The sequence below is a fragment of the Macaca nemestrina genome, unplaced genomic scaffold, assembly GCF_043159975.1.
Source record: "Macaca nemestrina isolate mMacNem1 unplaced genomic scaffold, mMacNem.hap1 Scaffold_139, whole genome shotgun sequence".
NCBI lineage: Eukaryota > Metazoa > Chordata > Mammalia > Primates > Cercopithecidae > Macaca > Macaca nemestrina.
The window spans coordinates 127,411-140,868 of NW_027257622.1; the positions used below are offsets into that span (position 1 = coordinate 127,411).

Genomic DNA, 13,458 nt, shown 5'->3' on the forward strand with positions numbered 1-13,458 from the left:
AATAAAGCGTGTTTAATCATGCCGCAAATTGTCCTTGATCAATTAGCCAGTAACACATAAGTGGACAGAAAAATATGTAGAAGGATCCTCACAAAATTAATATCATGACTACCTCTGGGAAGTGACTGCGTTTGGTGTGGCAGCGGTCATGTTTGTGTGTGTGTCCATGAGGGGTTTGAGCCTCACCTCTGGCTTGTAAGCTTTAGATTGAGAATACAATCGTGTATTAATTGTATAAGTTAGTGAAAAGAAAGAACAAATGATGGCTTTTTAACAACAAAATTTCATATTTTTTATTTAAAAACTATTTAAAAAGTACTCATTACAGAAAATTTGAAAAACAGGAAAAGAAAAAAAAGTAATCACCTATAAATTCCCCACTCAAAGATAACCATTGTCGTGGAATTGGAGTTTATTATGTTAAGTGAAATAAGCCAAGCACAGAAAGAAAAACTGTGTGTTCTCATTTTTTTGTGGGAGCTAAAAATTAAAACAACTGAACTCACAGAGACAGAGAGTAGAATGGTGGTTACCACAGGCTGGCAAGGGTAGTTGGGGATTGGGGGAAGTGGGTATGGTTAATGGGTACAAAAAATAGTGCCAGCTGCCGTGGCTCACACCTGTAATCCCAGCACTTTGGGAGGCCGAGGCAGGAGGATCACTTGAAGCCAGGAGTTCGAGACCAGCCTGACCAACGTGGTGAAACCCCGTCTCTACTAAAAATACAAAAATTAGCCGGGAATGCCGGCATGTGCCTGTAATCCCAGCTACTTGGGATACTAAGGCAGGAAAATCATCTGAGCCCCAGAGGCGGAGGTTGCAGTGAACCGAGATCAAACCATTGCACTCCAGCCTGGGTGAGAGAGTGAGGCTATCTCAAAAAAAAAAAAAAGTGATAATGAATAAGACCTAATATTTGATAGCACAACAGGGTGGCTATAGTAAAAAATAATTTAATTGTACATTTTAAAATAAAAGGGTATAATTGAACTGTTTGTAAGACAAAGGATAAACACTTTAGGTGATGGATGTCCTATTTACCTTGATGTGATTATTACACACTGCATGCCTGTATGAAAATATCTCATGTAGCCCATAAATATATTCACTTGTTATGTATCCACAAAAAATAAAAAGAAAAACTTAAAGCTGAAAATAAAACAAAAAAGCCAAAGATAACCATTGTTAGTATTTGATCTATTTATCTCCAGAGTTAACATTCTGTATTTTTAAACTTAACTTTAGGACAAAACTCCTTCCCTTGATTTTTTTAACCTTCCTTTCTCTGGCCTGGTCGCAGCCACTAGATATGTATATATTAATATTTGTCCTCTGTCCAGGGCCGGGCACAGTGGCTCACGCCTGTAACCCCAGCAATTTGGGAGGCCAAGGTGGGCAGATCACCTGAAGTCAGGAGCTCAAGACCAGCCTGGCCAACATGGTGAAACCCCATCCATACTAAAAATACAAAATCTCAGCTGGGTGTGGTGGCAGCCGCCTGTAATTCCAGCTACTTGGGAGGCCGAGGCAGGAGAATGGCTTGAACCTGGGAGGCGGAGGTTGCAGGGAGCTGAGATCACGCCATTGCACTATAGCCTGAGCAACAAGAGCGAAACTCTGTCTCAAAAAAATAAATAAATAAAATAAAATAAAACTTTAATAATATTCCATAATACCTATTTTATTACTATTTTATAACAATCGACATTTATTGCTATGTCATAATAACATTTATCATTTATCAGTTGCAATTCTCACAAAAGCTTGACGATGTGAGTTCTTTTATCATTCCCATTTTATAGATCAGGAAATAGGTTTGGAAACGATAAATATCTTGCCCAAAAATGTAGCATGTCCAATCTTCTTTCCTCAACTAGACGCTGGGATGAAGCTGGCCAAGGGAGTGTCTTCTCCCTGAAGTTGCAAGTATTTCAGAATCAAGAGCCCTGCAGAGTCCTGAGTTAAGAGCCAACAGTGATGTTTCAGAGAAAGGCAAGAGCTCAGAAGCTGATCCCAGAATCCACACAACAGACCGTGAGAATCTGTCAACTACGGAGATGAAAGCAGGGATGATGCATGGAAGGGAGGGAAGTTTCCAGGCTAACACCTGGGGTAGTGGTGTCACTCCTGTGTGTGTTTAGTATGCCCAGAGGGGCCAGGTGTGGGTGGGCAGTCCAGAGCTGGAACCAACCCATTTCAATGCACTGCTTAGTACAGAATGCCGAGTAAAGACTTCCCTTGTTTCTTTGAAACAGTGCTGCCAAGTAATTGTCATAGAACATTTATGGGTCTGTCCTTCCGCCCCTCCCTTCCCGCTTTCCCCTGGAATAGCAAGCAGAGCTGGTCGTAAAGGTCAGAACCTTTTCCTGGGTGCTCTGGAGTAAATAAAGCCATTTCCTCCTGCCTACAATGATGAGCTATTCCTGGTGGGGTAATCTTGACTCTGACCTATGGATTTGTGCACCTAGAAAGGATTGAGTTTATTTAGTTAAGAGTTTGGAAGAAATGCTTTCTGTGTACTGCATAAGTATCCAATTGTGTTTCTTAATTATGTTTGCTTTACAGTTACCATGGAGAGAATAAAACCAAATGGAAAAATGTAGCAACATGGCTCTCTACAAAACAGAAAAGAAATCTTAAAGATATTTTAAGAGGCAAAGATGCTACTTATTTATTTTTTGTTATGGACAGCAGCCAGTAGGCTAAGAACCTTTTAGGAGGTTTTCCTTGGTATGGCCAGGCAGAAGAGCTATTTTGAACAAGTGGCAGCAGAGGGCACTCTTCCTACAGGTTAGTTTCTATCCTCACTTCTCCAAGGAAAACACTTGTTAAAATGCCAGTATATATATATGTTAACAAGTTTACGACCGTTTCAAAAAATAGATGACAGATTAGATAGATGATTGATTGATTGATAGATAGATGAGAGATGATACAGATAGATGATAGATATGATAGATGAGAGATGATAGATGATCGTTGACATAGATAGATAATTGATAGATAATAGATAATTAGATGATTGATATATGGATAGATATATAGATGACAGTTGATATAGATAGATAATTAATAGATGATAGATAATTAGATAATTAGATGGTTGATAGATGGATAGATAGATGATAGTTGATATAGATAATTGATAGATGATAGATGATAGATGGATAGATATATAGATGATAGTTGATACAGATAGATAATGGATAGATAATCGATGATTGATAGGTAGATATATTGATGATAGATAGTTGATATAGATAGGTAATTGATAGATGATAGAAGATTGATAGATGGATAGATACATAGATGATAGGCAGTTGATATAGATAGATAGATAGATAATTGATAGATGACAGGTTACTTTTATGGCTCCTCCCATGTCCATTAAAACTGAAATCGTGTGTGATTATGTTTCCTTGAATCATTACCACTGTTTTCTCCTTAAGCGTGTTAATGTCCTATTTCACCATAGAAACTTTCAACATTTTGCTCAGAAACTCAGGGCTTTTGGGTACTGCCCTCCCACTGTCTAGTTTTTGTGCTTTCTTTTGGGGTCCTCTCTGGAGGCCACAACCATCTTTGGAGCATGCCCAGGAGAGAAGGAGGTGGATCTAGTTCCTCCTGGAGTGACTTTGGTGATGTCCTTTGCTGCGGACAGATGACAATCAGCTCCAACATCCCTTCCTCCTTTCTTTTTCCTTTGCCTCCCCTCCTCTCCCACATCTCTATTCCTCCTAGCCTTTCTTCACTCCTCTGTACACCCATCATTTTCCTCCAACTCCAAGATCACAGGCATCACCATGTAAGCCTCCTATCCCAGATAACCAGCCTCCAAGATGACCTCATTATCCCCGCCTCCTTGTATGTACATCCTTGTGTAGGACCCTCCTGCATTGAGCAGGGCTGAACTGTGTTCGCACTGGGATATATGGGAATGACAAGGCGGCATGTGACTTCCAAAGTTAAGGTCACTTTGCTGTCTCGGATCACTAAGCCAGTTGTCATGTTGTGAGGAGGCTCAAGTTGTCCTGTGGTGGGTCCCTGTGGCAAGGAACTGAGCTCTCCTGCTGACAGCCAGCAGTGTCTTCCCAACCATTAGAGTGAGTCACCTTAGAAGCACATTCTCCAGCTCCAGTGCATCCTTTAGATAACTGCCACTCTGGTCACCATCTTGTCTACAACCTCATGAGAAACCTCAGCCAGAACCACCCAGCCAAGTTGCCTCTGATTTCCTGAGCCACAGAAACTGGGAGATAATAAATGTTTACTGTTTAAGACTCTAAATTTGGAGTAATTTGCTATTCAGCCATAGAAACTGACACTCATTTCATCATGCCTGACACTGCTGTCTCCGTGGTTTCACGTCCCTGTGGTTAAAGCTCTCTAAGGGCTCATCACTAATTTCAGGATAAAATCCAAATCCCTTAACATAGCATAGGTCTTTTATGAAGTGCCTCCTGCGTGCCTCTCAGTCCCATCCGGCCCACTCTGCCTTTCCTCCTTGTGTCACTCCAGCTACTCTGAAACACACTGCACCTTCCTAAATGTGGACAGAGAAAATTGCCAGGCTTTTCATAGGATGCCCAGTGAAATTTGAATTTCAGATAAACAACGAATAATTTGTGTGGTTATATAATACTTGGGACATACTTATACTAAAAATATTGCATGACACATACTTATTCTTAAAAGTTATTCATTATTTTATCTGAAATTCACATTTAATAGGGCATCCTGTACTTTCCGTTGCTAAATCTGGCAATCCTACAGATGTGAGCTGCTCACTTTCAGCTCCTGCTCAGCCCCCAGCTGGATCGCTGCAGCTCCCCCTGATAGCTCCCTGCCCTGCAAGAGTCAGCCCAGACATCAGTGCCCCTAGAAAGCCTAAGCTAACTTCTCTGCACCATACACACCTAGGATGGGTCAGATGTGCCTGCTGCAGGCTCCTGCCCACCTATCACACCTCTCTTGCACCACACACTTTGCAAGTATTTGTTTACCTGTCTCCATTACTAGACTCTGAGCTTCTTGAGGTCAGGCACTGTCTTACTCACCACGACGTGGCTTCAGTGCCAAAAACATAGTATAATCATAGTTTACAATTACTGAAGATTTACTCTAAGCTAGTCACTGTTCTAAGATGTTCTGCATGTATCAACTCATTGAATTTTCATATCAAGCCAAAGGAGGTACTATTAATATCCAACTTTTACTGGGGAGGAATCTGAGACAGAAATAGGTTTTGCGACTTCTCCAGTGTCATTTGAAAATGGCAAGAAAGTTGGGGTTCAAAGCCAGGAGTCTGACTCCAGAGCCCATCCTCTAACGAGCTAGACGCATTACGTCTTTACAGTGTATGTAAGTGCTTGCCAAATGCATGTAAGAATTGACTATCCAGCTAAGTTTCTCCAAACTAGATAACTGTCTTTAAGCAGGGACCTTGCTGCCTGTGCCCCTCCCAGCTCTCTCTCCAGTCACCACTACTGAGCACAATGCATGGTGCCTTCACAAGCAAATACTGAAGAATTATACTGGTCTGTTCTCCCCTCTTCAAATCCTGACTACGGATCCAGTGTAGTGCCATATACCACACCTCCCTAAAAAAGAATGGTTATAGATAGAGCACGGTGGCTCACACCTGTAATTCCAGCACTTTGGGAGGCCAAGGCAGGCAGATCACCTAAGGTCAGGAGTTCCAGATCAGCCTGGGCAACATGGTGAAACCCCGTCTCTACTAAAAATACAAAAAATTATCCGGGCATGGTGGCATGTGTCTGTAATCCCAGCTACTCGGGAGGTTGAGGCAGAAGAATCCTTTGAATCTCTGAGGCAGAGGATGCAGTAAGCCAAGATCGCCCCACTGCACTCCAGCCTGGGTGTCAGAGTGAGACCCCATCTCAAAAAAAAAAAAAAAAAAAAAAAAGGTTACAGCATGCGCCTTAGAAATATAAGCCAAGAGAGGACTGTGGTTAATACTGTGAGTTCTAGAGTAAAATTCCCTCAGCTTAGATCCCAACTCTACTGCTTATCAGCTGTATGGTTTTGGATGAGGCCCTGAGACTTAGATTCTTCATCTGAGAAATGGAGACGTAGCATCTGGAACACAGCATCAGTAAATGTCAGCTGTCACCATTGTCATTGCCAATCCACTCAGCCCACAGGCAGGTATGTGTGGGCCTGGCACCCCCATGAATTTCTGTGACTTCCTCAGTTCCCTTCCCCTGTGCAAAATTTCCGACAGGGGTTAGAGAGGGCGACCTGCATCAGCTTTGGAGTTTCAAGGCTGAGCCTTAGAGACTGAAATTAAGAAAGTGAAACCAAGGGAGGAAGGCTGCCCTACAGCCCAGGGAGCAGCTAGAAAGAAACGTAAGTAGTCCCACTGGCCCTCGCTTCCTCAGCTCTACAGAGCTGCTTGGCTGGAACTGTGCCAGACTCCCAGGTCAGAAGCTACTGTGCTTTTGGGACTGCTACCCCAGGAAAAGCCTTCGTACCTATCAGGAAATGATGCACACTGACACTCAGGGTCTGCAGCCACAGAGTGCTGCACATCTCAGTGGTACCCGGTTAAAGGAACACCCTTTACTTCATAAGTGCCCAGAAACACATGAGAACCTCTGTGCCTTGTCAGGGAGTGGGTACCTAGCCTAACTTAATCCTGGGGTACCTGGGATGAAATTGAAGGCTAGCATTTTTTAACATGCTGGACACTGCACTAAGTGCTTCACACATGTCACTTCACTTAATCCCTACAACAATACTGTATGTTTTTGGGTTTTTTGTTTGTTTGTTTTTTGGGACAGCGTATCTGTAAGGTTTCTGGTTTTGGTTTTGTTTTGTTTAGTTTGTTGAGGCAGGGCCTCGCTCTGTCACTCAGGTTAGAATGGAGTGGCTCACTGCACCCTGTACCTTCGAAGCTCAAGTGATCCTCCCACATTAGCCTCCCAAGTAGCTGGGACTACAGACATGTGCCACCACACATGGCTAACTTTTTTATAGAGATGGGGTCTCACTATGTTTTCCAGGCAGTTCTCAAACTCATGGCCTCAAGCTGTCCTCCCACCTTGGCCTCTGAAAGTATTGGGATTATAGGCGTGATCCACCATGCCCAGCCAATACTGTTAGTTTTGGAAACATCATTATCCTTATTGTACAGAAAAGGAATCTAAGTAATTGGCTCAAGTCATACATCTAGTAAGAGAGGAATTAGATTTTTAATTCTATCCTATGATATGGAAGTAACTCTTCAGCTGCCCCGTCCCTATGGCTCCAGGCTTCTGCTATGGGCCTAGTTCAGAGCTTCCAGGGAATGTAGATGATGCAGTGTACTCACAGCACTGGTTCTCAACTCCATCTGGACGTGAGATCATCACCTGGGGAGCTGATCCACCGGGTCCTCCCCAGATCACACGGATTCAATTTTCTGGAGGGTGGGACCAAAGCTTTGGATGTTTTGTAAGATTTCTTTGGATGACTCTACTGGGTGGCCAGAGTTGAGAACCACTCCCCTTAAAATAATTCTCAATAAATGTATGAAACTTTAAAAAGAAATTCGCAAGACCCTCATATCAAAAATCTCTTTGGAATAATGTCTGCTCCTCCCTCTCCAAGGGGCAATCTCTGAACAGGCAATGGAGGTAAGGATACTTCATGTACTTCATGGGGGATTTCCAAACCTTTTATTTGCTTATGATGCGTACATTGTAGGGTTGGCTCACTTTAATGCAGAGGTAAGTGCTTCTCTCGGGCCCTTAAGAAATAACTGCCCCTAAGTACCTCTTCCACTCTTGCAAGAATCCGAGAGTACCCACCTCCTTCAGTTTTGCACCCTAGACACCACCCTGACTCACCCTAATCCTGACCCTGGGAGAAGTTTTTCACATACTACCATTCTGCAAAATGTAGGACAATTAGGAAAAAATTCAGTGGTTCACATGAATGTATAATAATAATCATCCTCTACATTTGTATAGATATAACTTTAACCTGTTAGAGATCTTTGATTGCAAGCAACAGAAACAAACTCTGGCTAAGTTGAGGAAATAAAACTAATGAAAGCATATGGATTGGATCACAGAATTCAATGAAATGCAGTAGCCTCAGAAAAGATAAGAACCAAGGTGTCCATAAGAATCAAGGATGCAACAGCTTAAAGATGTTGCCTTACCCCACTTTGAGATCCTGCTCCCAAGATTCAAACCCATGGTAAGAGGCTCTACTTGGCTCCTATGACTGCCCCTCAGCACTATGATTGACCATTCCAACAACACTATATTCAAAAGGACAGCTCCCCAGAGCAAAACCGGGAGGTTTTAACAGAAGGAAGAAAAAACAAATGCTGGCCTGGCAAAACCAGTAGATATTTATTCTTCTCCTGTGCCACTTACATTTCTGTATGTTTTGCATACATAAATAACATCGTGTGAGGGACTGGGGGCAGGACATCTGCATTCCAGGTTAAGTCATGTCCCGATTGCCACTTTCCTAATGTTAGTGATAAGTACTTTGTAAATTTAAAAAGCACTACACATATATAGTTTAGTATTATAACCTTCTTCTTGAAAAATGTGGGCTTGCAAATCAGAGAGATTAGACCTATTTACCCTGCCTGCCACTAGACAGGCAGACACATAACTAGCTTACTGGTCCAGTTTTTTTCTTCTTTGTTTTTTCCCATGAAGATTCCTCTACTTTTGCTCAAGCACGTATATACAATTCTGTATTTTGTCCAGAGTTTCTGAGGTGTTTTGTGAAGATAATTTTCTTTTTAGGATGCTGGTTCACTGTGTTGCTGGAAAAAGGAGTCCCCAGACTACATTCCATATCTCACACTTAGATATTTGCATTGCATAGCAGCACATTGGGAGGTCCTGAAATCAACAAACCTGTAAAGTCATGTTTAAGACAGTATTTCTTGAACTTCTTTTACCTTGAAAGCGTTTCTTTAAATAATATCTATCTTTTTTGCGTGCGTGTGTGACAGAGTCTAGCTCTATTGCCCAGGCTGGAGTGCAGTGGCGCAATCTCAGCTTACTGCAACCTCTGCCTCCCAGGTTCAAGTGATTTTCCCGCCTCAGCCTCCCAAGTAGCTGGGACTACAGGCGCATGTGACCATGCCCAGCTACTTTTTGTAATTTTAGTAGAGACACGGTTTTGCCATATTAGTTCGGCTGCTCTCCATCTCCTGGCTTCAAATGATCTACCCGCCGTGACCTCCCAAAGTGTTGGGATTACAGGCGTGAGCCACTGTGCCTGGCCAGTAATACCTATCTTTAAGAGCTAGTAATTCCTGGAATGTCCTTTAGGAAACACCAGTCTAATGATTTAGATGGTGATAATAAGTAATAGAGTCTGGCTGCTAATAGAGGTCATTCTTGATAAATTTGGGGAAACGCCAAGGAAAACTTTGCAAACAAATTGTCTTTGCATTCCTGAGGGTTGTGGGGTTTTTTTGTTTTTGTTTTGGGGTTTTGTTGTTTATGGTGGTGGTGGTGGTGGTGGTGGTGGTGGTCCAATGTGGATTCCAGAAACACTCCATACATTTGCACACCTCTTGGCCAGCACACCGAGCTAATGTTATCTTTCTTCGCACAAGGAAGGAAATGAAGTACTTTCCATTCTTGCCCTTGTTTTCCAACCCCAAAGTTTCCATGGTTTTATTCTGGTTTCTGAGACTTTCCAAACCCAGTGTCATGCAGTAAATTTGGTGGAACAGTTGTATAAAATCTGTTCTGCCATTTTTGAAGAAGGAAACTTATTATATTTATTTTTAGACCATAAAACGTCTAATTTTCTGACAGCTCTGGAATAACCAGCATTGAAATAGAACTTAGAACTACTCCTGACTGAGGAACAGAAGTTAAGCCAGCTCTCTAAAAGTTGAACAAGTTTAAATGAGCTGCCTAAACAGAACATAATCCTACATGATATTCAATTGAGTCACAGTGAATTAATATGGACATGCCATAATTCTTTCACTCCGGGGCACAGATATTCCATGTGCTTTTGGAACAAGATTTTTCTGAATCGTAGAGTTGAATAGTTAGGGGAATTTATTATATGAATATTTTCAGGGACTGGGGAATACAGGGATTGGCACTAGAGGCTAAGATGTTGCTGCTGCTATCAGGGCTTGGGTCATTGTCAAAGGTCATGTATAACTCCCAGGGAACAGGCAGTTTTAGGTCCAAGGAAAAAGCAAGGGAGGGCCTGCTTACCTCGCAGAAAAATCAGTCCTGGGGTCACATGGTGCCAGTCTGAGTCTGGTTTAAGGTGACTTTCTGTATCAAGTTGCCAGTGGCATCATCTGGGCAGAAGATAGGAATATGGTTGTATGGAACCAAGGGAAGTAGTTGTACCATTGCTAGACGACAGCTACTCCTGTACCATTGTCTAAGAGAGCAGAATATTAATAAAACCCCTCCAGTTCAAGTTAAGGGTGACTCTAAGTTCACATAACAGGCCATTGCCTGAGTCACCCAAAGAAAGCTGTTCTTTATTCTCTACCTATATCTGGAATGGAATGGAAGAAAGGTAATTCATACCTTCAGCTCCACCCACACCCAATACAACTCTGGGTTGATCCAGACCATCCCACCTTTTCCCTCAGCAAAAGCTATGTACAGAGAGGAAGTCATCATTCTACCACCAAAGGCCACCAGGCTACCTTCACAGATCAAGGAGGACCTACTATAGAGAAGAGGGAACCTGCTACATAGGCCTAATGCCACAACCACGTCCCCATCATAGAAGAACATGCAGGAAGCATAGAAAAGTCAACACACACACAAATGTCAGTCACCTACCTTGTGGCAATTACCATGAAATGACTTCACAGGGCAGAAATCATCCAAATTTATGTCCATGAAGTTGTTCCCAACCCAGGTTAACCTTCCCAGCCACCTACTGGAGTCAAGGTGGGGATGAAAAAAGAAGGAAAGTGGTTAGGGATAGAGACACAAGGGTCCTAACACACTCAATGGATTCTTCCTACAAGCCACCAGATGTGAACAGCCACTTGCTCATGAATTTTGCTCAGGACTTGAAAGCCAGATTTGGCCTGCAATTGGATGTACCATTTCCATTTCATAGGAGTTTTCTTGACATTTTCCCACCTCAAAGGTCTTTGGTTCAGAGAGAATGAGATGGGTTATCAGGTTAGAGTGTCACATTTTTTCTTTAGCGAGACAGTCTCTCCCTGTTAGAGCTCAGAAACAGGGTTGAAATATTTAGCAATGGAAGGAAGTCTCAAAGTGCAAAAACTTAAAGATAAAAAAATACTAGCAGAATCTCATTGCCAAAAATTTCAATAATCTATAAGATCAGTGCTGTGGTTTAAATATGTTTTCCAAAAAGCATGTGTTGCAAACTTAACCCTTATGCAATATTTTTAGGAGTTGAAGCCTAATGAGGGGTTAGTAGGCCATGAGGGCTCTGCCCTCATGGATGGATTAATGCTGTTATCATGGAAGTGAGTTTGTTATTGAAGGACTAGGCTTGTTACAAAAGAAAGAGTTCAGTTCTCTTCTCTCTCTCGATCTCTTGACCCCTCTCGCCCTCTCACCTTCCTCTGTGTGATGATGCAGCAAGAAAGCCCTCACTAGATGTTAGCCCCTCAATCTTGGACTTTCCAACCTCCACAACTGTAAGCCAATACATTTCCTTTCTTTATAAATTACCCAGTCTTAAGTATTCTGTTGCAGCAGGACAGAATGAACCAAGGCAATCAGTCATGAACACATGTAACTTCTCAGGGTCTGAAGGGGATAAGGGGCTTAAGGCCAGAGATTGTGTTAATGCACCCTAGGCAGCTTTCAAGGCATTTTACTACAGGGTGGGGTGGAGGAGGTGTTTAAATCGGCCTGGTTGTCCAATGAAGTATCACAAGTGCTTTAATAAAATGTGTATGTGTGATTCACTGTATCCAAAGAGGCAAACTAGGCGTTAGGGCTCTTTCTTTGTAGCTTATAGCTATAAGGTTAGCAACGTGTCTTTGGCTGTTGTAAAGTAGCTCTTTGGACTGCTGCCCAAGTACCCTTCAAGAAAGACATTTGGGAAGTGGGGCTGTTGACTGTCTTCTGATTCAAGGTCCAGCTGACTGTGAATAGCATTTTCTGTATGCTATTCAGGACAGTAAAAGTCACTTTCTTAGTTGGAGCCATGATTAAGATGTCATAAATTTAATAAAATACTTGAATCTCAATGAGCTGTTCTCATTGTGCTAGGGATCAAGACCCTATTTCTAGTGAGCTCAAATATCCCTGCAACAGAATAAAAGAGGTACTACATGTCATATTAAGTAAAAGCAAAGAGCTCTTTATCTACTTCTTAAAGAATAAGGAAGAAGAGGCAATAGCAGACCTAGAGTAACATACCAAGTGTAAATAGTAGCTTCAATCAGTACAGTAACTATTATACAACCACCTCTTTATTAGTCATTGTTATCCACAGTCAGGCATCAAGCCCAGTCCCTACCTCCAGCTTTTTTGACCAGCCAAACTGGACTGTTGAATTGGTAGATAATGGGCATTTAATCTCTGCCTACATTTAACCTCTCCAGGTATGTAATTCTACTTCAACAGAAAAATCTTTTCTAGCACAGTAAAACCAGGTAACTCCTAGGAGTGTAACGTTATAGCTTTTGCAGTAGCAAAAAAAATCTGGGTGTTCATTTGGCATCTGTGCCCCTTCACTGGGCTGATATTTTACAATGTCCAATCAGGCTCAGTGACGCACGCCTGTAATGTTGGCACTTTAGAAGGCTAAGGTGGGCAGATGGCTTGAGTTCAGGAGTTCAAGGCTAGCCTGGGCAACATGAAAAGACCCCATCTCTACAAAATAATAATACAAAAATTAGCCAGACGTTATCGTATACACCTGTAGTCCCAGCTAATCTGGAGGCTGAGGTGGGCGCATCGCTTGAGTCCGGGAGGTTGAGGCTGTAGTGAGCCAAGACAGTGTTACTGCACTCCAGCCTGGGCAACAGAATGAGATCCTGTCTCAAAAAAAAAAAAAAAAAAAAAAGTCCAATCCATATAGTCTGACAAAGAAATCCACAAGTGTAGTCCAATCAAATAGGCAAACATCCGTACAAATTGTGACCCAGGGCTCTCAACTGAAAGTAATATTAGTCCTGAATCCTGACAGAGGGATTCATTTACCATGGCGTAAGCCTAAAAAGCTTTTTGAGGCAGTTGGGAACCAGGCTCTAGCCCTAGTCCTCCTTAAGTTTGAATGAGACAAAATCTGTCTAGAGAGACACTTTGGAGCTTGAACTCGGCCCCAGAAGACAGCAACAAAGGCTGGTGCAGAATATATCTGGGATGGTTAATTGTGTGTGTTCATTTGAGTGGGCTAGGGATGCCCAGATAGCTGGTAGAACATTTCTGGGCATATCTGTGAGGGTGTTTCCAGAAAAGACTGGCATTTGGATCTTTAGACTGAATAAAGAAGATCTCC

General features: G+C 42.3%; 1 long non-coding RNA gene across 1 annotated transcript; it reads right to left on the reverse strand.

Moving 5' to 3' along the window:
• Positions 1–328: 328 nt before the first annotated feature.
• On the reverse strand, positions 329–12,451 carry LOC139361293 (uncharacterized). The gene is made up of 3 exons (XR_011618837.1): positions 10,806–12,451; positions 10,218–10,306; positions 329–1,956 (listed from the first exon to the last, which is right to left on the reverse strand). It is a non-coding gene; the product is annotated as an uncharacterized lncRNA (long non-coding RNA).
• Between the last annotated feature and the right edge of the window lie 1,007 nt (positions 12,452–13,458).